This window comes from Protopterus annectens, chromosome 1.part1 (assembly GCF_019279795.1).
Source record: "Protopterus annectens isolate FY-2018-M chromosome 1.part1, PAN1.0, whole genome shotgun sequence".
Lineage (NCBI taxonomy): Eukaryota > Metazoa > Chordata > Ceratodontiformes > Protopteridae > Protopterus > Protopterus annectens.
The window spans coordinates 52413255-52439218 of record NC_056726.1 but is presented as its reverse complement, the minus strand read 5'-3'; the positions used below and the strand labels follow the sequence as shown (position 1 = coordinate 52439218).

The 25964-nt window shown below is 43.2% G+C and overlaps 1 protein-coding gene across 1 annotated transcript in view; it reads left to right on the top strand.

Annotated features, from left to right (window-relative positions):
• ERICH1 (glutamate rich 1) overlaps positions 1–25964 on the top strand; it is a 1253926-nt gene that overhangs the window by 154446 nt on the left and 1073516 nt on the right. The window lies entirely within an intron of this gene.

Below are 25964 nucleotides of genomic sequence, written 5' to 3'. Positions count from 1 at the left end.
GGCCTCCGGTTAGAGATCCCCTGTCTCCATGGGATTTGAATCTGATATTAACTTCACTGATTCTCCCTCCTTTTGAACCTGCGGCCACCTGTTCCTTAAAATTGCTCTCCTGGAAGACTCTCTTCTTAGTAGCTATCGCCTCAGCTAGAAGAGTATCAGAACTTCAAGCCCTCTGACTTCGTCCTCCCTATCTTGTTTTTCACAAAGATAGAGTTTCACTCAGAACTAATCCCTCCTTTTTACCCAAGATTCCTTCTGAGACAAACCTGAATCAGGCCATTGATCTTCCTGTCTTTTTTCCTAACTATTCAAACAGAGCTGAACAAAAGCTGCATTATTTGGATTTTCACAGGCAATTATGTTTCTATTTAGAGAGGACAAAACAAAGTAGGAAGTCTGACCAACTCTTCCTGTCCTATGCTGAGGGCAAGCAGGGCCTGCCAGTGTCTAAAGTATCTTTATCTAGATGGTTGGCCTCCATCATTTCCTTCATTTACCAATTAAGACATATAAATAACTCCCTACAAAACCAAAAGCTCATTCCACCAGAGCGTTAGCCACGTCACTAGCTTTTCAAGCAAGACTTCCAATGGAATCTATTTGTGCTGCAGCCACATGGGCCACTCCTCATACCTTTATTTCTCATTACAAGTTGGATATGACCTCCAGGAGTCGGGCTGAGTTTGGTTCCACTGTGCTCAAGAGTCTGTTCCGATGAGCCACCCAGGGCTAAGGTGCTAGGGACGCTGTCCCATCCAGCAAGAATGAAGGCGAGATTGACAACTTTAACATTAAGAAGTTATGTACCTACCATAACGTTCCATGTTAGTTGTCTTCTTCTCGCCTTCTTTCTTGCATCCCACCCGCCATCCCCCTAGTCTGGACAGACCGAGATGAATCCTTCTGAGGCCATATTCCTCTGCTTGACTATTTCCTAGGTTATGTCATCCTCAGTTGTTACCACTGTAGGTAAACTTTATAGTAGGGACAGGGTGTCTCCATGGTGTTAGCTATACCAAGCGAGATCTGGGTATCTGACCCCTAGCATTGTGGGATAGGGGGAGGGCCTTGAGCTGGTAAATAGCTCTCGAGCTTTAGTATAAGGCCTGAACCCATCCAGCAAGAAAGAAGGCGAGAAGAAGACAACTAACATGGAACGTTATGGTAGGTGCATAACTTCTTATTTTCTCCCTTCTTAGTGTCCAACCTTTCATACAACTCACCATACATATTATCCTTAGCCACCTCTCTCTTCACCATAAGCCTCACCTCCTTGTACTGTTGTCTACTTTCTTCATCTCTCTGACATTCCCACTTCTTCATCACCAACCCCTTCCTCTGTATACTCTCCTGTAATTCCAAGTTCCACAACCAGGTCACCTTGTCCTCCTTCCTCTGTCCACATGTCACACCAAGCACCTTTCTAGCTATCTCCATTACCACTTCTGCTGTAATTTCCCAGCTGTCTGGTAACTACTCCCACCCAGTGCCTGTCTTAACTCTTCCCTGAACTCCACCTCAAAATCATCTTTTTTTTTTTTCAACTTCTACCATTTGATCCTTGGCACTGCCCTCACTCTCCTCCTCTTCTTCTTAATTGCCAACATCATCCTACAGACCAGCATACTATGCTGCCTAACTACACTTTCCCCTGTCACCACTTTACAGTCTCCAATCTCCTTTAGATTGACCCTACTGCATAGGATGTAATCCATCTGTGTGCATCTTCCTCCACTCTCTTGTACGTCACCCAATGCTCCTCCCAATTCTTAAAATACGTATTCACCACAGCCATGTCCATCCCTTTCGTGAAATCCAGTACCATCTGACCTTCTTTGCATTCCTCTCCTTAATACTATACCTACCCATCACCTCCTCATCCCCGCTGTTCCCTTCACCAACAAGCCCATTGATATCCACTCCAATCGCCACTCTCTCACCCTTGGGTACACTCTCAACCACTTTATCCACCTCACTCCAAAAATGTTCTTGTTCCTTTAAACTAAGGAGTTTTCATATACAGACATGAAGGTTATACTTATGTTCATGTTTTCTTGTTAGTATTTTGGGTATATATTTGTGACTTTCAGATTTTCATAACTTTTCCCTTTTATGACCTTTGAACAGTGTGATCAGTCTCTATTATGGTCTGTCTTGGCTGTTATCCTCTGTTACATGAATGAAGAGTGGTTTTATCTTTAGATTATATGAACTGTGGCAGAATAAGCTTTTGATTTCTGCTGACTGTACTGTCTGTCTCCTAGTTTCCTTCAAGTTTTAATGTAATGTTTGCTGATTATATTTGGTTGTTTGAGACTCCATGTCTCCTAGTTTCATTCAAGTTTTGATGTGATGTTTGCTGATTATATTTGGTTGTTTGAGACAGTCATTCTAGCTAACACTCAAAATTAATTTCCTTAATTGTTCTCCTAACTAAAAACAGCGACCTAGGCTTCACCCTGGTTTTAATTCTTAATTTTTTATTAACATCTTTATTAAATCAGGATGAGAGCAGTGACATGTACTTTAATAGAAAAGAAAACAAACCATAGTAACATATTCTTTTTATATTTTCATACAACATGTATTTAATTATTGAAGTTAAATATGCATTTCTTTGTTTTATTGATGTTGCTCTATAGCTGCCAAAGCCTTTACCTTTTGAGCCTTTTATTTTAATTTCTGTGCATTGTCCTCATCTCTCTTCGTATCAGTCCACCTAGTCTGCATTTACATTTATTGCCTCTTCACAAAGACTGCAGTGTACAGATGTTCATCATTTTGATCACTGCTGCAGTAGCCGTAACTATATGGGTTATATCCTGCCAAGGATATAACAGCCGTCCAGCTTCCAAAGCTTCAGGGCACCTTCCATGTTACCAAAGTGTCAAGCAGCTCAAGCTGAGTTGAGTAAAAGACACGTTTGGGTGCCAAGCCCTTTGGAGATTTACTGCTACTGAAGAGTACAGTCTTTTAAGTTTGTCAAGGATCGACCATCTGCCTGGTGATGTTACTTTGCTGGGCAATAAGTTCCCTTTGGGGGAGGGCCTACCATTTTCTAAATAATGTTTGTGTTTTATCACTTTCCTTTTCAGGAAAAGTTATTTTAAAGCTAGGAGCTTTGTGTTTTAGTAGGTTGTCAGGAGACTGCATTGTACTTTTAAATGGGAGTGCTCTTTTTTTCATGTCTGTTTTAATGCTGTGTAAGGTAACTGAAAACCATTTTTCTGTGGAAATGTTTATTTTTTTCTTTTCTGGGACTGGCAAAGTATTTTAAAGTGCTTTTACTGTGTCTTTTTCTGTGAATAATGTGAGTGTTAAAGACCTGTAAGTTTTATCCATATTCACTGCTTGTATTCCCTGAGAAAGAGACACAATTTTAGACTTGGATCAAACTACCAGTCTCATGGTCAGTCCTTTTTCTAGCTACAAAAAGAAAGTTGAGCAAAGCCACCACAGCAGTCTAGCAATTTGCCTCGGCCACAGGTGGGTGACTCTGCAGTAGCTATTTTATGTACCTTTGACCAGTTATCTTTTCCCTGGATCTTTCTGGTGTAGCACCTAAAGCCAGTATAGACTGCGGGTTAGCCATATGTTCTGTGGCTGTTGGGAGTCCCCTCAGTAGTCAAGGGAGAGCTACTGTTGTCAGTCCTGGGAGAGGGACCAGAAGGGTCTCCCTGTTATGTGAGAACTGTGCCCATCTCTGGGGAAACTGCTTTTGTCGTTAGTAACATAGTTGGCCCCATTTTTCCTATAAAAACTACTACTTCTCTTTGTATTTCCTTAGACAGGAGTACTGGTAGTTGTTAAAGGGGTCTGGTCAGGGCTTAATTCAGGCTGTTGATCCTTGTAATATAGTTTCAGGTAAAAGAAAGACAGGAACTTTTTTCTTGAAGAGATTCAAGATTCTGAATCTGAACAAGAAGCTGGAAAGGACAGATACAGGGTTTTCTTGTCAGATTTCCGATGCAAACTCCAAGGACAGCTTAGTTTGATTTCTCTTTTTCTGCAGTAGTTGCTAGAATGTGCCAGTGTTTTCAGTGGGAGAGCACTGGGGTTTCAGTCCCTCAGGAAATTCTGAGTTGTTAGAATTTCCAGAACCTACATTTCTTCCTCCTGTTCTGTTTGCTTTCGAGTGCGCGCGCGTGTGTGTGCGTGTGTCTGTGTGTGAGCGTGTCTGTGTGTGCACGCGTTGCTGCCTGCAGTTTTTTTTATATTCAACTAGCTGTAGCTAAAATGGCAAATAGAATGTATAAAGTTCCTTAAATCTTTTTAAGTTTTTATAGCCTATTCCCAAAACTGACTCAGCAGCTGTAGCTTTAGCTGACCCCACTTACTGCTAAATATTTAATTCCATTCCCATTCTTTGTAATAAGGATGGGAATTTATTGAGAAGCAAAAGTGTATACTTCTGCAACTTTTGATTTTCAGAATTTTGAATTGTCTTAATTGTGAAAGTATAAGAAATGTTTTATCTGCAATTTCTTGCGAGGAAAAATCTGCTTTAAATATAGTTTCTTCAGTTACTCAGGTCACTACTCCTTGTTTACAGTGTGTGCGTATGACATTGATGATCTTCGTGTTTCACTGTTGCAGTCATTACATTTGGGGTAATCCTGCTGGCAGGTTGCCCTCAGTCGGCCCAAATTCCAAAGTCTTGGATCCTGCGTCGGCTGTCGTCAGGTCGTCAGGGGTATAAAAGAAACAGCCAACGCCATTTTCTTTAGTCTTTCTTGCCGCGCGGTGCCCGAAGCAGAAGCAGTTCACAAGTGCCGGTCGGCCAACTCCTGAGATTTTCGAGTTCGAATTTCAGATCCGAAGTCTTCTATAAAGCTAAGTACTCCATTGGGGAAACTTTTTTCTTGCTCCAGAACTGATGTCAGAAAAAGTTAATAATTGTATTTCTTGTGGGAAGCAAATACCTCATAAGGACTTTCACTCTTACTGTATTCCTTGCCTAGGCCCTGATCATAATTTTCTGGGTTGTCGGTTTTGTGCTAGATTTAACCAATGCACTATTAAGCATCAGTATGATTTTGCTTTAAACTACTTTGGACGCAGATTTAATTATCCAGAAATGTCGTTGGAAAGCCATCCGACTACCGGTTCACAAAAAACGCAAAGAAAAAGAAAGACAGCCGAGGCACAAAACTGATGACGAAGCTTGTCCTAAGCCAGTCGCCAGTTCGCTGGTTCTCAGTGAGGCGCTTTCGCAGCCCATGACCGCTACTTTAGAGTTTCAGGCCGCTACTGACACCCATGTGGAGTCGGCCATGCCGCTGGAAACTCAAGGTATTGGAGCCTCGGACGCTAATCCTTCAGATGGGTCCGGAGCCGCTGAGCAGACACTGGCTTCTGAGGGTGCATTCAGACCCAAACATCTATACATTAAACCGACTTCAAAGGCAAAGACTAAAGCACCTTCAAAGGCAAAGAAGCAACCACAAGAGCCATGTGAACAGGCCTCCATGCCCAAAAAACAGATGCTCAAAATGGCCGAAGACTTGATTACCTTGATCAGGGGTTCCCATCCCCCTCCTGATAAGAGGCCTAGGCAAGAGACTGACTATGAATCTTCAGATCAGGTTTCCATTTCTTCGGATTCCTCTTCTGATCAGGAATATTCTTTAACCCCCTATGAGGATTCTGATGCTGAAGAATCCATACCTTCAGCTTCTCCTGAGGATTATTCTTTTGGGGAAACCTTACATACCAAGAGGGAGCATTTCCACTGGGAGAGCCATGATTTTTCAGAGTCTAAAAAGAGGCTCAGGGATTTCCTGTTACTACCTCAGCACAAGCCACTAGCCATCCCTCCTGTGTTAGACATTGTAGATGATGTGTTTTCGGAGTCTAGCCTTACCCCTGACTCCTTACCTCCAGCTCCTGTTAAGCCTGACAGATATTACAGGGTTCCTGACTCACATAAATTCCTTTTTAAAAACGCCGCTGCAGACCCAGAAACTATTTCTTAGGGTCCCAAGGGTGTTAAGGCGTCCGCTGCAAAAAACCCTACCCCTTCTGACAGGGATTCTAGGGCACTGGATAGATGGGGAAAAAAGGTTTACACATCTGCTACCTTGGCTATAAGGGCCTTAAACTGTCAGTTTCATATGCTCAAATATCAGCAACATGTCATGGCATTGCTTAAACAGAAAATGTTGTTAAACTCTGAATGTGCAGAAAACAAGGAAATGCAGGATGTATTGCATGCAGCTGAACAAGTTGGAAAGCATACTTTGCAATGTGGTTTTGATTCTTTAGAGGCCTCCTGCAGGACCGCAGTTACAGGTTCTGTAATTAGAAGGCATGCTTGGTTAAAGAACGAAATCTGCCTGATCATGTTAAAGTCAAATTATTAGATGCACCTTTACAGCATGATTCGTTTGTTTGGTGTTAAGGCAGAAGAGGTGTTAAAGAAAATGGAGGACAAAGCGAAATCTATGCAAACAGTCAAAGATTTCTTACAAGTACAGCCACCTAGGTTTAGTAGACACTGGCCAACAAAGAATTGGTCCTTTCCTGTGTCAGACAGGCCTCAAAGGGGCAGATCCCAGGCACAAGGTTCATACAGGTCAAAGCAATGGGGTGCTTCTACCTCCAAAAGTGGAGAAGACAAATCACAACCTTACAGGAAACAGTCCCAATGACTTCTCCTTGCCTGCACCAAACACTTATTTCCTGGCAGCACCCTTAGGGGGAAAATTAGCACTTTTTTCTCAGAATTGGCACATTATAACCCAGGACAAGTGGGTCCTAAATATCGTGTCACAAGGCTACAAGTTCAATTTCCATACCCTGCCAAAGGTAAACGGCTGGCCAGATCTGCCAAAAAATCAATGGACAGAGGTACAAAAACAAGTCTCATCCCTCATGGACATGAGGGCCATTCAACAAGTGCCAGAGCAAGAGCGGGGACAAGGATTTTACTCAAGACTGTTCTTGGTACCCAGAAAGGACAAGAGGCCTGGAGGCCAATACTGGACCTATCGATTCTGAATACATTCCTGGATATACCAAAATTCAAAATGTTGACTTTGCAGCAACTACTGCCCATGCTGGGCAAGAACGCTTGGCTTGTAACTTTAGACCTAAAAGAGGCATACCGGCATGTCCCAGTCAGACAAATATGCAGAAGATACCTCCGATTCAAGGCTGGCCCAATGCATTACCAATTCTGTGCACTGCTCTTTGGCTTATCTACTGCACCCAGGGTCTTTACAGAGTGCCTGGCACCAGTAATTGCATTCTGCAGACAAAGAGGAATACAAATATATCCTTACTTGGACGACTAATTCAAGCAGAGAACAAGGACATTCTTCTACAGCATGTGGCGTTTGTGAAAAAACTTCTAACATGCCTAGGGTACACAGTCAACGAAAAGAAATCAAAACTAGTACCCTCTCAAGAGATAATTATTCCTGGGTGCAAGCTTAAATACAACTGCCCAGATGGCTTATCCCATGCCAGACAAAGACAACTGACTACCTACTTCAAAAACTTAGCAACAGAGGCCCAGTTATCTGCAAGAAAAATTCTGCAGGCATTGGGCTTCATGGTATCCTGCATCCTACCAATTCCATATGCAAGACTGCATACGAGGAAACTTCAGTGGTACCTAAAAAGTGTTTGGACTCAACATTGCCACAGCCTGGAAATTATAATTACTCTCATTCCCTGCCTGCAACAGGAGTTTCGATGGTGGGCAAAGGCTTGTCACCAAAACAAGGGACAACCGTTCACATTACCCCCAGCCAGGCAAACAATAACAACAGATGTGTCAGATTATGCCTGGGGGGCCCACATGGCAGGAAGATGCATTTAGGGAACATGGACCTCAAACCAAATGCATCTACATATCAATCAAAAAGAGATGCTAGCTGTTCAAAATGCCCTGACAGCCTTCAAGGACCTACTTAACAGGACAACTACTGATAAAGACAGACAACACCACGGTCATGTGGTATATAAACAAGCAGGGGGGCACACATTCGTACCCCCTTTGCAGACTAGCTATGACTTTGTGGGACACAGCATTGACTTACCAAGTACATCTGCAGGCACAATTCCTGCCAGGAAGGAAAAATACTCTGGCAGACAAACTAAGCAGAAACCTCATGGATCCCCATGAGTGGCAGCTGGACCCACAAGTCTTCAGCATGATAACAAGGAAATGGGGATGCCTGGACATAGATCTATTTGCCTCCCTTCACAACTACCAACTAAAGAGATTCTGTACAAGGATTTATCAAAGACAAGCATGGAAAGTGGACGCCCTATCCTTCAGCTGGAAAAAACTGTCAATATATGCCTTTCCCCCTCTGCCTCTCCTCCCCAAGGTACTCCTAAACATCAGACAGGAGAAGCCAAAGATGATACTGATTGCACCAGACTGGCCCCGCCAGCACTGGTACCCAATATTAAGGAGCTTGTCTCAATGCCCAGCTTGGACCCTACCTCAAGTACCGCATCTACTGTCCCAGCAAAACAATCAGATCCTGCACAGCCAGCTCAGGACTTTAAACCTGACAGCATGGCAGATAATGTAGTCATACAAAACACACCTCTCAGCAAAGCTGTGATGGATGTCATGTTGGAAGCTAGAAGGCCTAGTACTAGAAAATCTTATAGTGGAAAATGAAGAGATTCTGTGCTTGGAACCAGGCAGAAGGAACAGATACAGCTGTGCCAAATATTCCTCAGATTTTACAATACTTAACTGAGATGCTGGACAAAGGCATATCTTTTTCATCTATTAAAATTCATGCCTCTGCCATTTCGGCTCATTGCAATGCAGAGCCACCAATCTTTTCTCATCCCTTATTATGCAGAGCCGCCAATCTTTTCTCATCCCTTATTAAAACAGTACCTCAGAGGAGCCAAAAATTTAAGGACTCCAAGGAGATCACCAATGCCTGCATGAGACCTCAACTATGTCTTGGAAAAACTCACCCTGCCTCCCTTTGAGCCAGCTGCTACTGCTGATATAAAGTTTTTATCTTGGAAAACAGCTCTGCTCGTAGCCATAACTTCTGCAAGACGAGTTTCAGAGCTACAGGCACTCATGGCTTTGGAACCTTTTATCATTTTTTATCCGGACAGTGTCTCCCGGAGGACAAACCCAACATTTATGCCTAAAGTGGTGTCCAGTGTGGCTCTTAACCAAACCATTCATCTGCCAACTTTTTATCCAAATCCACAGAACAAGGGGGAAAGAATTCTGCATTCTTTGGATGTACACAGACAACTTAGATTCTACTTGGACAGAACCAAAGTTTTCAGAAAGACAGAGCAATTACTAGTGGCATATGCTGCAGGATCACAAGGAAAGGCTATCTCAAAGCAGACTATTTCAAAGTGGATAGGCCACTGCATTCGTTTCTGCTACTTATACCATGGCAAGCCAGTGCCTAAGGGCATTAGGCCACATTACACCAGAGCTGCAGCCACTTCAGCAGCCTTTCTCAGGGGAGTACCAACCAAGGACATTTTAGAGGCAGCTACTTGGAGTTCAGTGCACACCTTTACAAAGCACTATCAGCTGCCACTCTACTCTAAATCCAGGGCAGGCTTTGCCACTGCAGTTCTGCAGGGTCTCATAGCCGCTCCTAATGCTGTTCAGCTCCAGCCTCCCAACCATAGCTTTGGGAATCTACCCAAATGTAGTGACTGCAACAGTGAAACACTAAGAACATAGTACAGTTGTGTACACTTACCATAAATGTTGATGTTCGAGTGTATTCACTGTTGCAGTCCAGGTTACCCACCCGCCATCCCCCCTTTTTCTTCTGATGGAACCTATCTTTCCTTCTCTGATTTATACAACCTATGTGGTGTATTTGCTTGTGGATGAAGGTAAAGTTTATATTGCTGCATGTTATTTTATATATAGATATAACTTTTGACTACCCTTTTTGGGGGCACCTGACATCTGGGGCAAGAAAAACTAAAGAAAATGGCATTGGCTGTTTCTTTTATACCCCTGATGACCTGACGTCAGGGAAGGGGCAACGACAGCTGACACAGGACTCAAGACTTTGGAATTCGGGCCGACTGAGGGCAACCTGCCAGCAGGATTACCCCAAATGTAATGACTGCAACAGTGAATACACTCGAACATCTACATTTATGGTAAGTGTACACAACTGTACTTTTCTTCCTGGGTTTTGGTCACTGGTACTGTTTTGAGGAGTTTTGCATGGCTGCATCCCCAGAACCTCTGAGATGTTAAAATAAGATTTTAAATTCTCCTTTGGATAGAGATTTAGTTTTTGACCCCTCTATGAGGTGATCAGAAAGGGATAAGCTGATACATGAAATTTCTACTAGATTTCAGTCATCCTTTTCCAAATTTATAAGGGATTCTGTAACTTCTCATCCAGTTTTGGAAAAAGCAGGATAACAGTCTCAACAAAATACAGGCATACAAATGTTTAAGAAGAAATGGCAAGGGGGTTCTGCAAAGAAGCATCAAACCTCCGAAAACCAAGGACAATGTCTAAATGACTGTTAGAGACATTGTGACCCCCCCCCCCTCATCTTGTCCCCTTTTTTCTCCCAGGAAGTCTGAATCTCCATTTTCCTCTTAGGCAACAGTTTCAGACAAATGGGATCTGAAGATCATTCATCAAGGTTACAGATGGGAGTGGTTGGAAATTCCTCCTTTCTTGGGGGGGGGGGGGTCATTCCTCATCTTTCAAATCAAAGTCTTTTGTTTCCTGTAGTTCTCCATCACATGCTGTCCCAAGACATGACAGAAGCAGTTCTTCCTCTCCAGTTGGAGAAGGGTTTTTATTCAAGGATGTTCTTAATGCCATATCAAGAAAATGCTTGAAAATCAGTTCTGAATGTTTCTTAAACCTGTTAGTGATAGTGGCCACATTCAGCTTCACAACCTGTTACCTCTTCCTCTTTCAAGTTTCTTGATAATACTAAGCTTAAAAATGCTTATAACAACATCCCTATTCATTCATACTTGAGATATTTCTTGTGTCTGGATCACATTATCAGTTTTCTGCCTTGCACTACACCAGGTGTGTTCTCAAATTCTGTAGCTCCAGTTGTAGCTTATTGTAGGTTACAGGGTATCTACATTTTTCCATATTTAGACAACTTTCTTATCTTTGCAGAGTTTTTTTTCAGTGTCTGGAATCTTGTCTTGGATGAGAGATTGCTTACACAACCTGGGATTCCAGTAGAACATTCAAAAGTCTTTCTTGACTCCTTCATACATGATTGTGGGGTCTCCTGTCTTCTATGATGCTCTTGATACCCCTGGCAAGACTTCACATGAGAAAGATAGATACAGTGGTATCTTCTGAAGTCTCTCTGGTTTCAGCACCAACGCCCTTTGTCTTTTCAAATCCCAGTGCTGGGTTTGTTGGAAGAGAAATAATTTGGTGGAGACAACCGATCTCTCTAAATCCAGGTTTCTCTAAATCCAGGTTTCCACTTCTCCTTCCTTTTCCAAAACAGTCAGTCACCATAGACTCCTCTGACTTTGCTTGGGTAATAGTTTTAGGAGGGATAAAAATTGCAGGGTGTGTTTAACACCAAGGACAGACGCAAGCATGTCAATAGCAAAAAGGTGCTTGCCTTGATCAAGAGGCCAAACTTTCTGAATCAGCTTTGGTCCCAGAGACTTCATGTTACAGACAATTCACAAAAGTGGTACATCAACAGATGGGGGTGGGGGTGGACCAGGTCTTTCCCTCTTTGCAGACTAGCTATATTAGCTTGGGATATAGCTTCATAGAGCAGTCTCACTCCACAAGCATCCTATATTCTGTCGGAGCATAGTTGTGTGGCAGACAAGCTGAACAGGACCAGGGCAGACTCTAACAAATGGAAACCAGATTGGGGGGGTCTTCCTAACATTTGATTTATCTGTGGGGAGTTCCTCAAGTAAACCCATCTGCCTCCTCTCTTGGTGAGATTATATTCCAGGACTTCATGCCAGAAGGCCTTGGAACACAGATGCCTTTTCTTTTCCTTGGACAGAAATGTATCTGTATGCTTTTCAACTCTTTCTGATAATATTCTGGGTACTTTCTAAAGATTGAGAAAGAATCCCCCAAGATACTTGTGGTGAAGCCCTTCTGGCCTTTGCAACTGTGGTTCTCCCCTCTTTTGGAAATGGCCAGGGGAAATTACCACATGCTTCTTCACAGACTGGATCTACTCATTCAAGAACAGTAGTAGTTGATACATTCCAACATTAATCCACTTCAATTGACTGCCTGGACTATAGGATATTAATTCCTTTTAGGCGCATGTTAAATGAGGATGTGCAGCAGATACTAATGGAGACAAGAAAGCCTGCTACTAGAAAATCATATGTTTGTAAATTTACAAGGTTTTCTAGCTGGTAACAACAACATATCCAGCACCCTTGTGAGGCTAGTTGTGCCTGGTTTTATACTATTTGTGAGTTACTATTGTATGGTCTTTCTTATTCCTCTTTCAGGGTTAATTTATTGGCCATTTCAACATGCCTGCTTATGGATCCTCCTCTTTCAAATACAGTGTCATGTCAATATACATTTGTAAGGCGTTTTGCACAAGAGACCTCCAAGTAAACCAGTGAACCCCATCTTGGGATCTTAATTTTGTGTTAGAGAAGCCAACGCTTTCTCATTTAAACCAGCTCACCTGGCTGAGTTGAGGTTCTTAACGTGGGAAACATTTTTATTGCTTTCTCTGACATTTGTAAGAATAGTATTTGTGTTGCAAGCTCTTAAAGTGAGTCAACCCTATCTCTTTTTCCACAGGGGCAGGGTTTCTTTGAGAACTAATTATTTTATGCCTAAAATGTTGTCTGACTTTTCTTTAAGATAAACTAACCATCTCCCCGTTTTCTTTCCTAAACTTAAAAATGTTGGCAAAGGATACTCCATACCTTGGATGTCCACAGACAACCCTGGTACTGTCTTGACGGAACTAAATCTTTCAGATCTTCAGATCAATTAATCATTTCTTGTGGACATAAGAAGGGACAATTTTTTTCAAAACAGATTTATTTTCAAATGGTTGTCTGAGGCTATTACCCTTGGTTAAACTCACCATAACAAAACTATTCCAGGAAATGGTCAAGGCCTACTCTACCAGGGCCTTGGCTTCTTGTATGGCTTTATGGAAGCAGTTTGATTAGGCTGGATTCCAAAAGTATTCTAGAAGCTGCTACTTGGTACTCTGTGCATACTTTTGTAAAGCACTGTAAGCTTGATTCCTTCTCTAGGTCTAGGTTAGGCTTTAGTAGGACCATTCTACAGAGGCTGCTGGACTCTTCTCCTATCCACCTCACAAATGTAGTAAGCTAGGGTAATCTACCCATATAGCTAAGGCTATTGCAGCAGCAGTGATCATTCGAACATCTATTACTTTGCTTAGTTTACTTAAACAACTGTATTTTTTCTCTTACCTTAGCAACAGATGTTAGAGTAATAGGATAATTGCTGCAGGAATCCATTAATGGTTTGGGGATAAAGCTGGAAATTGAAGGCAATCCTCTTATCAGGCATATTTGTACTGATCTGATGTCCCTATGGTCATGCTGCTGTGTTGTATTGCAGAAGTTAGGAGCACAGCTGTAAAGAGGAAGTGGTTGTTCTTACAGCACTTTTATGTTTGAGAGTGGAGTGCAGTTATAATACTAACCGATGACGTTGAGGTGGACTATAATGGCTGAGACAGTGTAGGCAAGCATGCAGTAAACCCTTACTTAACTGCAACTACTCAGTGAGTATGCTGTAAATGTTAAATATCTTGCAATAATTAAGTTTGGAGAATAAGAAGTGTGTAAAAAATTAGACGAACTTGGGAAAGTTATAGTACATCAAACTACCCACCTATACAAATGTAGATAAGTGAAATCAAGCAACTATATTCCATTAGCCACGAGACTCTTAACATGCAGAACCTTAGGGATTAAGAGAGAGAATCTGTCCTGACAATGATTTTGTTCAGAAATCCACTGTTGTGGTGAATGTCTTCACACAGCTGTGCCATATTCATCATAAGGATGATGGTACCTTACTGATCATAAAAGTATCAAACATTGTACCTTAGGCTCCTAGTTATGGGTAGGTGATCTGTGACACGGGGTGTCTATTGCATTGTTGAAAGGATTATTCATCAAATACACTTTCATCAACACGTAAACACTGAACTACCAAAACTTCAAATGGCCACATAAGTGAATTTTTTCCCAGAGGAAAAAATCACTTGGCCAGCAACAAATAAAGCTGTCACACCCTACATAGTGGGGGGCTTTGTCCCCCCCCCCCACACCCTCCTGACTAAATATACCAACTCTGAGATTGCACTACAGTGGAGGAAAGGGCAAATTCCCACTGACAGCCAAGTGATTTTTTTCCCCCTGGGAAAAAATTTGCTTATGTGGCCGTTCAAAGTTTTGGTAGTTCGGTGTTTGTGTCAATTTGAAAGGGCGTTCGATGAACAGCCCTTTCGACGATGTAAATGGAATCCGTGCATGTCATACAGGACAGCTGAAGCAGATACTGCTCTGTATCTTGGCAAGATATCTAGGGTGCAGCACTTAGTGATTTTATATCCAGGTAGCAGCCACACTTTTTTTTATGTGTATGTACAGTAGTAGCTACTGACCTGTTGTAGTTACTGTATACCTTCCCAGTCCATGGCTTATTGAGCTTTTATTATTAGAAGTTAATGTAGGTATTTAACCTCTTAACTTGAGATGTTAAGTTGTCAGTCTCGCCTTCATTCTTGCTGGATGGGTTCGGAGCCGATCCTCAGCTCCTACTCGGCCAATACTAAAGCTCGAGAGCTAATTCCACCAGCTCGAGGCTCCCCTATATCCCACAATGCTAGGCGGTAACTACTCAGATCTCATTTGCCGCTTAGCTGCGAGGTGCTTTCTTCTACCGGCTCTGGCAGGTTAGTGAGTTTTTCTAGCTAAAAACGTAAAATTTCTACCCCTATCCTTTCTATTTAGTTTAGTTTTTAATACAGAGTATCCCTTTAGTTTAAATCGGGTCTCCCTTGTTTTTTATCCCCTTTTTATTCCCTTTTAACTTCTAGGCCTTTGGCCCACTCCCCTTTTTCCCCTGTCATTTTAGTGTGACTGGATTTTTCTCCTTTGGTTAAAGGGTGTGTCTGTGTGTTGTGTCTGTGTCCCTTGGGATACAGTCTTTTTTAGGATGTCTAAAGACTCCAAGGTCTCAGGCTTCAAGAAGTGTGATTCGTGCCGTCAGAAAATGTCTCTGACAGATGGTCACACTTCTTGTGTCTATTGCCTGGGACCTTTGCACCTGCAGGACTCCTGTGCTGTTTGCCATGCATTCAGCCCTAGAGTCCTGCAGGCATGCAAAAATAAGCTTATTCTTCGAGGCTTGTTAAAGCCTGAAGGCCGCTCGACCTAGTCTGCGTCGGGGATGCCTTCAAAGACTTCCAGGCCGTTGGCTCCAGCTTCAGAGCCGTCTGCTGGGAGCATCAAGGCTGCTTCGACATCGGCTCCGTCTGGAGTCGATGTTTCAAAGTCTCAGACTGTTACCTCGGCTCCGCCCGGAGGCGAGGTTGCTAAGACTCAGTCGGCTCTGATAGTCTTATCGGAACCACCTTCAAAGAAGAGGTCGAGGTCCCCTTCCATTGGCTCCATCCACTCGGCTCCGGGATCCCCTCTTCTGTCAGAGCGGAGCCATAGGTCCCATTCCTCTTGGCCCTCCAGGCTGTCCGACCATGACTTACAAAGGGTGGTTAGTAGACTTCTCAAGTCCGAGGCACTGGCCCAAATGCTGCATAGCCCTACCCAACAGTCAGCGGCTATTCCCATCCCTGCTTCTATTCCTCCTCCGACTCCTCTGAGTTCGGCGCTGGGGCTCGTTGGAGCCATGGCTGTCGGTGCGTCAGAGCCGATACCTTCCCTTTCAGCTCCGTCGTCTGCTCCGATTTCCTCCTTGGAGGGATCTCGGCGCCGAACGTCCCTCGTCGGCTCCGAGGGGGGCGAGTGGCATCGGACCCTTGTCTGACCCCGTTCCCCTCTCGAGGCCGGCGCTGGTGAGTTCGGCTCTGACATCGGCCTCTGAGCCGTCCCTGTCGGTGCCGGGGGGGTCCTTGTCTCCTTGGAGCGGGGACCTTCGCCCTTGGCTGATCGGGGCACCTTCAAGGTCATGCGGAGCGTGCTGGACCCTGTGTCTACCCCACAGTCGGCTCAGTCAGCTCCTCCGTCTTCAGTGCCTGCGGTGGTTTCTACCCACCCCCTCATAACAGACCGTAGGGAGCCAGCTCCTCAGGTTTCCCCATTGGGAATATCCTCTTCCGAGGCATCTCCTGATCTGGTAGGAGAACCCCCCTCTGAAGACAGTGCAAGAGAGGAAGCACATTGACTCCCCTGAGTCTATCACCTCTGACACCGACTTGGAGGAATCTGAAGGTTCCCCTCGGTCCCCCCCTGAGGATGTCTCTCTTGCTGACATCCTTGAAATCCTTAAACAGAGGGGGAACTGGCCCCGCCCTTAACCCTTCAGAGGACGAGTCGGTCTACCTTGAGGCGTTTGGCTCTCGCCCTTCCACCTCCTGGGTGTCTCCTCCCTTTGACCCCCTCATGGAAGTGGTGACAAGGAAGGCTTGGACGGCCCCTGATTCCTACCCCAAGGAGGCCGTTAAAATTTATTACTGCCCCAAAAGAGAAACCGTTCTTATCCAAAGGGGTGTCTGTTGATGCCATGGTGGTGGCCGCAGCCACTAAGAAGGAATTAGCCCATCCTTCGGTACCTGTCCATCCTCCTAATAATGAATCTAGGACCATGGACAGGTACGGTAAGCAGATGTTTTCCTCAGCGACCTTTGCCATGCGTTCGCTGAACTACTTGTGTCACTTCACCCGTCTTCAGAGGGATTTACTCAAGGATATAGGTGAGGCTATGCAGGATCCAACAGCTGAGGGGTTCCAAGACAAAATGAACTCCCAGTTGGCAACCCTGAATTTGATTGTCAACTCCTCCATGCGGCTTATCTCATATGCGGCTGATGGGGCGAGTAGGGCCGCAGGCACAGGTGTAGCTTTACGACGCCATGCCTGGATGCGGCTTTGCAATTTTGTGGACCCTTTCAAGGCGTCCTTCACCAATTTCCCCTTTGATGGCTCAACGTTGTTTGGACATCAGGTGAAGGATACATTGACTAGGTGCGAGCAGGAAGGTAAGACTCTCTCTGCAGTGGGAGTCCATTTTTCTACCCCTTCCAGACCTTATCCCAAAGGTCAGAGGGGGGGGATGTGGTTCCGCAAACCACAAGGAGTCTCATCTGACGCACAAAGTCGATTCCCCTCTAGAGGCAGAGGGGGGAACAACAATAGACGCCGCCCTAGGGGCAGAGGTGGTCCACAAAACCAGGGTAGCAGAGAAACTTTCTCTGATAAACCCTTTCAGCATCCCTGAGGAGCTGCCCGGCTGTCCACATTCGGCGGAAGATTATCACTGTACCCAAAAGCCTGGCTTTCCCTCATTCAAGACAAATGGGTACAGTCTATCATATCCGAGGGTTACAAAATCCCCTTTATTCACATCCCATCCCAACCCAAAGGATCCCTTCCAGACTTTCCACCCAGTCTAAGGGAACAAGCAGCGTTAGAAATATCAAAGCTGCTGTCAAAAAGAGCTATCCAACCAGTCCCAGCAGACCAGCAAGGATCCGGAATCTACTCCAAATTCTTTTTAGTACCAAAAAAAACAGGGGACTGGAGACCAATACTGGATCTCAGCAAGCTAAACAAGTTTGTGAAGAAAACAAAATTCCGGATGGTCACGCTACAGTCCATTCTACCCTTCTTGGGTCAGGACAATTGGATGTGCTCAATAGACCTTCAGGATGCGTACTACCGTATCAAAATGCACAGATGCTCCAGAAGGTTTCTCCGCTTCAGGCTGGGAGCCAGTCACTACCAGTTCAGAGCCCTGCCCTTTGGTCTCACTACAGCCCCCCAAGTGTTCACCAAATGTATGGCAGTGGTCGCTGCTCACTTGAGACGTCAAGGATTCCAGGTGTTTCCATATTTGGACGACTGGCTCCTTACCACCACCACCAGGCGTCAACTTCTTCTATCCAGGGACTTCACCATCCAAACTTGCCAAGCTCTAGGCATTTCAATAAATTTCGAAAAATCTGCCTTGTCAATCTATTACCTTTATAGGCGCCACCTTAGACACAGTTCATCTTTCCGCCAGACTAACAGAGCAAAGAGTATCAGATATCCGCAAACAAGTTAACCTTCTACTTCAATGCAGCAAGATCAAAGCCAGGGTAGTCTTGAAGATATTAGGACTCATGGCAGCTACTATTACACTACTCCCCTTGGCTCGTTTTCACATGTGGATCCTCCAGTGGATGCTGTTTTCTCAATGGTCCTTTCCACAGCTCCCGATGTCTCACATCATCCTGCTAACCCAATCATGCAAGAATCACCTGTCTTGGTGGATCACATCACCTCAAGTTCTCCAGGGCAGACCCTTCACCCCCCCCCAATCGCCATGGTGACGACAGACGCCTCCCTGATCGGGTGGGGGGGCATTATCAGGGCAGGACAGTCCAGGGCACGTGGCAATCTTTCGAGTGCCACTTGCACATAAATGTCTTAGAGATGAGAGCAGTGCTTTTAGCGTTGCAAGCCCTTCAGGACTCTCTTCCCACAGGGACTATTGCAATTCAGACGGACAACATGTCCGTAGTGTGGTACATCAACAAACAGGGCGGAACCAAGTCTTACCCCTTATGTCGAGAGGCACTCGGACTTTGGCAGTGGGCGATTTCTTCTCCGCGTTTTCTGATAGCAACGCACATTCTCGGGAAGTCCAACGTGATTGTGGACAAGTTGAGCAGGGCTATTCTCATGCCTCACGAGTGGTCTCTAAAAAAAAATCAGTGCTGGAAGAAATCTTTTGAAGATGGGGCCAGCCTTGCTGCGATCTTTTTGCTACTCCCCAAAACAGCAAGTGTCACGACTTCTTCACCCTCTTCCCTTTATCAGGCCAACCCACCAGAGACACTCTAGTCCACGATTGGCCCCGGGGACTTCTATGCTTTCCCCCCTTTCCACTGATCTCTCAATTAATTCAGAAAGCTATCGCCTCGAGTCACCATGATCCTCATTGCCCCTTACTGGCCTCGACAGATATGGTTTCCGTTCCTACATCATTACCTCTTGGAGCAGCCTTGGCATCTGGACCCAGTGCCAGATCTTTTGACCCACCAGTCAGGCCAGCTGCACCAGTCCCTCCAATCTCTCAACCTCACAGCGTGGTTTCTCCGATTCCTACCCTAGCCAGGCTTCCCTTAATCTCTCATTCGGTCCATAACATCCTGATAGCCTCTCACAAGTCTTCTACCAGAAGGATTTACAATAGTGAGTGGAAGCGTTTTTCCTTCTGGGCAGCATCAAAAAATATAGACCCCTTCACTGCACCTATCCAGTCTATCCTAGACTTCCTGGCAGAGCTCTTTCATTTAGGCTCTTCCTCATCTACCATTAGAGTACAACTAGCTGCTATATCTAACTTTCATGTAGGTGTATCGGACTCCAGTATCATGTCCCATAAACTCTGCAAAGCCTTTCTAAGAGGTGTCTTTTTGCTCAAGCCCCCAATCAAAGATCCCCACCTCAGTGGGACTTGAATTTGGTCCTTGCATCCTTGATTCTCCCCCGGAACCTGCGGCTTCATGCCCTCTTAAGTTGCTCTCATGGAAAACACTTTTTCTAGTAGCCATAACATCAGCTAGAAGGGTATCTGAACTTCATGCTCTTTGCAGTCGTCCTCCTTACTTAGTTTTCCATAAAGACAGGGTGTCCCTCCGGACTAATCCGTCCTTCTTGCCTAAGGTTTCCTCTGAGGCAAACCTAAACCAGACGATTGATCTCCCTGTCTTCTTCCCTGATTATTCCAACAGGTCGGAGCAAAAGTTACATTTTCTAGATGTTCATCGCCAACTTAGATATTATTTAGGCAGGACTAATCAGTTCAGGAAATCTGACCAGCTCTTCCTGTCTTATGTGGAAGGGAAATTGGGCCTTCCAGTTACTAAAGTGTCCCTTTCAAGATGGCTTACCTCTATGATTACCTTCATCTATGAAATCAGACATCAAAAACTGCCTTCAAGACCTAGAGCTCATTCAACTAGGGCATCTGTAGCTTTTCAGGACAGGCTACCAATAGATTCCATTTGTGCAGCAGCCACATGGGCTTCTCCTCATACTTTTATCTCACGTTACAAATTGGATATGGCCTCCAGAAACCGTGCCAACTTTGGTTCCCCTGTTCTCAAGAGTCTGTTCCGATAAGCCACCCGGGGTAAGGTGCTAGGGACGCGGTCCCATCCAGCAAGAATGAAGGCGAGATTGGCAACTTAACATTGAGAAGTTATGTACCTACCATAACGTTCCATGTTAGTTGTCTTCTCCTCGCCTTCTTTCTTGCGTCTCACCCTCCTTCCCCCTAGCCTGGACAGACAGATAGGAATTTTTGGGATCTTCCATTGGGGTTTTTTCCTTCCCACATGTTCTACCACCTCTATTCTCCCTTTTATGTTTGTGGTAGCTTGCATACAGGTTTATATAGAGGTGGGTTCCTTTTCTCTCTTCTCCATACTATGGAGGCCAGAACTGCTTGGTTTTAGCTATCAAACGAGATCTGAGTAGTTACCGCCTAGCATTGTGGGATATAGGGGAGCCTCGAGCCGGTGGAATTAGCTCTCGAGCTTTAGTATTGGCCGAGTCGGAGGTGAGGATCGGCTCCGAACCCATCCAGCAAGAAAGAAGGCGAGAAGACAACTAACATGGAACGTTATGGTAGGTACATAACTTCTCATTTATTACCTTAGTCTTCCTTTCTTTCTTCTGTGAAAGAAAGAACAGACAATTGGCTTATCTATCAGGCTTAATCTAAAACTGTAATATCTGAAGAGATCTGTGGCATCCATATAATGTAGTTCAGAATTCTTTCCTTTTCATTTTCTTTTATTTGGAATAGAGATAAGCAGCTGAATGGATTGGTTTAAAGAGACTGTAGAAACTGTTGCACAAAGGGGGGTGCGTTCTTATTAGCTACATGGTCCCAGGGGAGAACTGTGTTTTACATATCAGTACTCTAGCATGTAAATACTGCTTGTTGCAGTATTTGCTACACAGAACAGTAGTTTTCCTGGAAAGGCATTGATGTCTGCTGTACTGATACAATCAGAGAGAGAGAGTGAGCTTGGTTTTTATTCCTAGCATTTAAGTCCCATATAGGAACTTTTGGATGTTTATGAGGCCTGATATGAAGGATCCCCTTCAAGTACTATATTACAGCAATCTGCTGATAGCTATGTAGCTATATAGCTATAACTGTAAATATGGCGTAGATGTTTACCTCGCAGTGAAGATGGCATTAAATGGCCAAAAGAAGGAACTCTTGGTTTTTGCCAGCCAGCCAGTTGACTGGAAGGGATGTTTTACTGGTAGTGGAGAGGAAGTATTGTGGTCAGGAGTGTGCTGACTTTTGGGGATACCAGCTGGAGAGTTTATTGGTAGAAAACGTGAAGTAACAGGAAGGTATATGTGTGGTTATTTGGAAGATTACCTGGAGTTTGCCTAACTTTACTAGGAGTCCTTGGTAGATGTGAAACCAGAACATTGACTCTGTTTTTGTATAAAACACACCGTGCTACAGAACTAAAGTTGCTTTCTTTTTGCCCTTTTACGTCCGTGTAAGTAAAGTGCATTGAACTTGAGATTCTGTCTTCAGTATGTGTTGAATGTGACATCACCACTCTGGGCCAGTAATCAAGGAGCTTGAATCTTTACCACTGACACTGGAGAGGAATGTTCACTTGGAACAGAAATGGATACACCCAGTATTTTCAGATGCAGCTCTCTGCATCAAGCACAATTTTCCATAAGAGCACACAGGGAACACTCTCTGCCCGGGGTCTGGGTTTCTCCTTCTGTCTCTCCCCACGTCCTCAATAAGGCTCCCGACTGGCACAGCTGCAGAGATAAGACCTCAGCCAAGTGGTTAAGCCACGTTTTCCACCACTCTCTCTGTGAAACCAGTGCTTTTGTGTTCCTGCTCCAAATATCTGACACACACACTGTTTGCAATTTGATTTGCACACACACGTGGGAAAAGCTGGCACAGGTTTACTAGCTATGCCCCCTTCTGCCCAGACTATAAGGCAATTACTGCCACCGACACTCCCAGGGCAGCAACTCTAAAGCTCTTACAAGGGTACCCAGTTATACTGAATGAAATTAATATCGGTACGAATGGTAGTTTGACCAATGCAGTAAGACTTTGAGGAGTGGCCACAGTCACCAAACAGATACAAGTACTCTCAAAGGTTAAAATAGTTTCTAAAGGACCTGCCACAATGAAAAGTTTAAATGTATTTTTAATAATAAATAAGAAAAGAACATGAAAATACTAAATATCTATTTACAGTTAACAGAGTTTCAGTTACAGGAAATATTAAAATAATATGGATGAATAGATTCACACAGGTATAGAAAAACAGTACTTAAATAATCTTGCTATATTTTCCTGACTGGTCTAGAGAATTACTCTTCCTACTTACTTAATAGAGCAAGGCAAGATGAAGTAGGTGAGGAATCCTTCTATGTCAGGCTCCAAGAAACAGACTGCCCTGAGACTTCTATATCACCTAATATTAAAACAGTATTTCTGTATAGAATGACATCACATACATTTGGTCTTCTGACTTCTGGTTTCCATGCACCCCCCCCCCCCATTGCTAGAAACTGCAAGGATTTAGCAACAACCTGTCAGTAATACACACACAAGAGCATTGGTTAGATATGGTGGAGTTTCTGGAAATCGTAAAACAATTACAAACTTCTAGTCCTCCTACAGAGACTAACAAACCATGCATCTTACAGACATTGCATCTCTGGCTTCATTCAAAACTGTGAGGTAACATCTTTGCGGCCTTGGCTTAGTAATTTAATTTCTTACTATTTTCCAAAGTTAGCTGGAGCTGAGCTTAACATCTTCTCTTCCAGTATTCTCTTCTAACAGGGAACCATATATATATATATATATATATATATATATGGTTCCCTATCAGAAGCTTGAAACACTATAAGCCTGAAAATCAAAATCCTGAAACCAAAAGCCTGAAAACTCAAAATCCCGAAAACCCAAAATCCTGAAACTCAAAATCCTGAAAACACAAAATGGACATACTGATGTCATTATGGCTTTGCTATTGTTAGCCCTGTGGTGTTAGGTCATGCGTTGGGTTCAGGTGAGTGTGCGGTTGGTTTTATGTTAGGGTTAGGGGCGGTTTAAGTGAGTTAGGGTTAGGGCGCAGGTTAGGCATGTATGCAATAGTGACAAAAATGAGGGTTAGGGGCGGTTTAAGTGAGTTAGGGTTAGGGCGCGGGTCAGGTGAGTGTGCGATAGTGACGGACCTTAGGGTTAGGGCCAGGGTCAGTCGGTAGATATTAGTGTCTTTATATTGAAATATTAGCATTATTTGTGTTTTCAGGATTTTGAGTTTCAGGATTTTGAGTTTCAGGATTTTGATTTTCAGGCTTATAGTGTTTCAGGCTTCTGATAGGGATCCATATATATATATATATATATATATATATATATATATATATATATATATAGTCAGGACCCACTGTTAGTACATTTTTAACACAAGCAACTTTACAAATCCATTTTCAGCACGAGCATCTGTACAAATCAGTTTTGATATTGAAATAACACATATATATTTTTTACTAAATTCCAGCTAGCTCTTGTCATATGTTACACGTCCACTGCCCTACTTCCCCTGGCATAGCTGACAATATGTCACATCGGCACATTGAACATTGTACACTGATGGCACAGGATGAAATTGAAGAGAATGTGCCACAGGAAGATGCAATAGCACTTTATATGGAATGCTGACACGAAATGGAAAACAAAAAATGTATTCTCAGTCTAGAAGAAACAGAGCTAAGAGAAGAGTTGCTTGACTTGAGATGGATAGACATATTAAGATCAATGAAACAGAATGCAGAAGGTCAATAAAACCCAAAAAGTCAGAAGTTTGATGAAACAAATGAACACAGTAATTAGGACTGTCCATAGAGATTCATGTGATAACAGAAGTTAACAGGATATATTAATGTGCAGCTAAATTAATAACTTATAAAAGTTCTACCATAAGAGCACATGGTAGTCAGGGAGAGAAAGGGGAGAAATAGATTACCATCATGGAAGTATCAAATAGAAAAAACTAAAGCAACTAAGACAAGAAGTGTCACTATTAGAACAGTATAAAAGAGGGAACAGATCAACAAAAACACTCACTTGATAAAAGCAATGCACAGTATTAGAACAGATCAGGATCTATCATGCACTATCCCAAATAATAAACTAAAAATCTCAACACAAGAGGAAAAACTTGAAATATACTTCGTCAAATATAAAAGAAAAATACAAAATAAGCAATTTACTGATGACCCAAAATATTTTATAGAGAATTGGGAAATAAGGTAAAAGGAATTGAAAGACCACCAAAAAAGAAGAAACCGATACATTTTGGAGAAGTATGTACGAAGATCCTGTGGAACATAGCAAGGATGATAAATGGATAGAAAAAGTAAAAGAGAGAATAAGAAGTTTAAAGGTACAGGATATGCAATGGGATAAAGTAACAGCTAGAAAGATTGAAACAAAGCTAAGAAGAGCCTGTAAATGGAAAACCCCAGGCCGAGACTCAGTACCTAGTATTAACATCTTTGCACAAAAATTTAGGCATGAGTAAGAGTTATTTCTAAGCACACCCCGAACAGACATCAATCTGACTAATGACAGGAAAAACAATGCTCCTACTTTAGAGTGAACCTGCAAGCTGCCCTAAAAATTATAGACCAGTAGCATGCCTTCTGAAGACATATAAACTGTACACTGGAATTGATGCCGACAGAGTTTATAGTCATGTAGAAGAAAACTCAAGTATGGCAATAAAAGAAAGTCGTATGGAACAAAGAATCATTTGTTGTTAAATGGAGTCATAGTGGAGAACTGCACAAAGGGGAAGAACCTAAGTATGGCATAGATTAACTACAAAAAATCATTTGCTAGTATCCCACATTCATGGATAGGAGTGCTTGGAAATGTATAAGATGCACCCTACACTGATCGATTACATTACAGTGACCGTGAAACAGTGGCAGACCACTTTGCAATTAAGCCATGATAAAGGACAACTTATTATTCCATGGATAAAAATCCAAAGGGGTATATTCCAGGGTGACTCTGGCACTGTGGTTATTCTGCCTTGCCCTTAATCCATTAAACTGTCTACTTAACAGCTTAGGTCATGGCTAGAATTTGGCTCCTAGAAAACAACAAAGTGCAAAGACTTCTCATGTTCTCTTTGTTGATGATTAAAACTGTATAGCTCATTAGATGAACTGAAAGCACAACTGGAAGTTGTCAAAACTTTTTCAGATGATATAAGAATGTCATTTGATCTTGAAAAATGTGCAAAATCAACCTTTTAAAGCAGGAAAACTGTAGCATCAAGAAAACGTCAGTTTGGGACAAGAATGTGTTATAAAAGAACTTGAGCAAGAGGGAGTGTGTAAATATTTGGGAATTGATGAAGGATCAATAATAAAACATGAACAAATGTGAATAAAACTTGGTAAGGAGTACTTGAATCAATCCTGAAAACAATGTTGACATCTTAGAACAAAATCCAAGCTATAAACCAATTTGCTCTTCCTGTCCTAACTTACGTTTGAGTGATTGACTGTCCCCAAAATGCACTGGATAGATTAAATAGGAAAACAAGAAGTATGCTTCATGCTCACCAAATGATTTATAAAAATCAGTGCATACCAAGATTATATATTCTCAGTGCTGACAGAGGTATGGGTCTCCTTGAAATTGATTACATGTATAGATCTGCAGTCGTGGGACTCCACACAT